Raw genomic sequence first — 1,091 nt, forward strand, 5'->3', positions numbered from 1 at the left:
TTTAGGCCCGTGAGTGACTCGCATAGCAACAGTTTCTCTTTACAAAATAATCCTAGAATATTGGTTTCAAATTCCAGCACAAGGCCAGCACTTTCGAGGGACGGCGTAACTGAATTACATCGACCCAGTACACAGCTGGTACTTATTTTATCGATCCCTGAAGGATGAAAAGCAAAGTCGGCCTCGGCGAATTTGAGCTCAGAACAAGAAGACAGACGAAATGCCGCTAAGCATTTTGCTCTGAGCGCTAACGATTCTGCCAGCTCACCGCCTTAATATACTTAAAATATTGGTTTCAAATTTTGCCATAAGGGCAGCAATTTTAGGAATGTGCTAAGTTGGTTACATTGGCTCCAGTATACAACTGGTACTTATTTTATCGACGTCGAAAAGATAAAAGGCAAAGTCGACCTCGGCGGAACTTGAACTCAAAACGTAAAGACCGACAAGATGCTACAAAGCATTTTACCCGGCGTGCTAGCGACTCTGCCTAGTCACCGACTTTAAGTACCTATAAATATTAAAATATAACAAAGAATCCCAAAACCACTGAATGCGGGTGGGTGTTAAATGCACTATTTGCGGTTACACAAACACACATGTACACTTACACAACCACTTATAATACAGGATAGTGTGGTCTGCAATTCATTATTTCTTATAATAGTAACAGGCCTTTTATTGGATACCATGGTTGGTGTCTTCTCTAATTGTCATTGGCCACTAATGTAACATAGATATGAACTCACAAGGGAGGTTCTACTAACTGTTAGATGTAGCAACCAAATCTCACTCAAATCTCTTATGAAACGGCCTGAGTACTGAAAAGAGGAGCTAAAAACACGTCTGGGAATATATATATATATATATATAAATTTGCGTCTAGGTTGTTAAATTGCTAATAAGCCACCCATATTATTTATGTGTGTGTATATATATATATATATATATATATGTATATATATGTTGTTGGCATTCCGTCGCTTACGACGTCGAGGGTTCCAGTTGATCCGATCAACGGAACAGCCTGCTCGCGAAATTAACGTGCAAGTGGCTGAGCACTCCACAGACACGTGTACCCTTAACGTAGT

Source organism: Octopus bimaculoides, chromosome 15 (assembly GCF_001194135.2).
Source record: "Octopus bimaculoides isolate UCB-OBI-ISO-001 chromosome 15, ASM119413v2, whole genome shotgun sequence".
In the NCBI taxonomy this organism is placed as follows: Eukaryota; Metazoa; Mollusca; class Cephalopoda; order Octopoda; family Octopodidae; genus Octopus; species Octopus bimaculoides.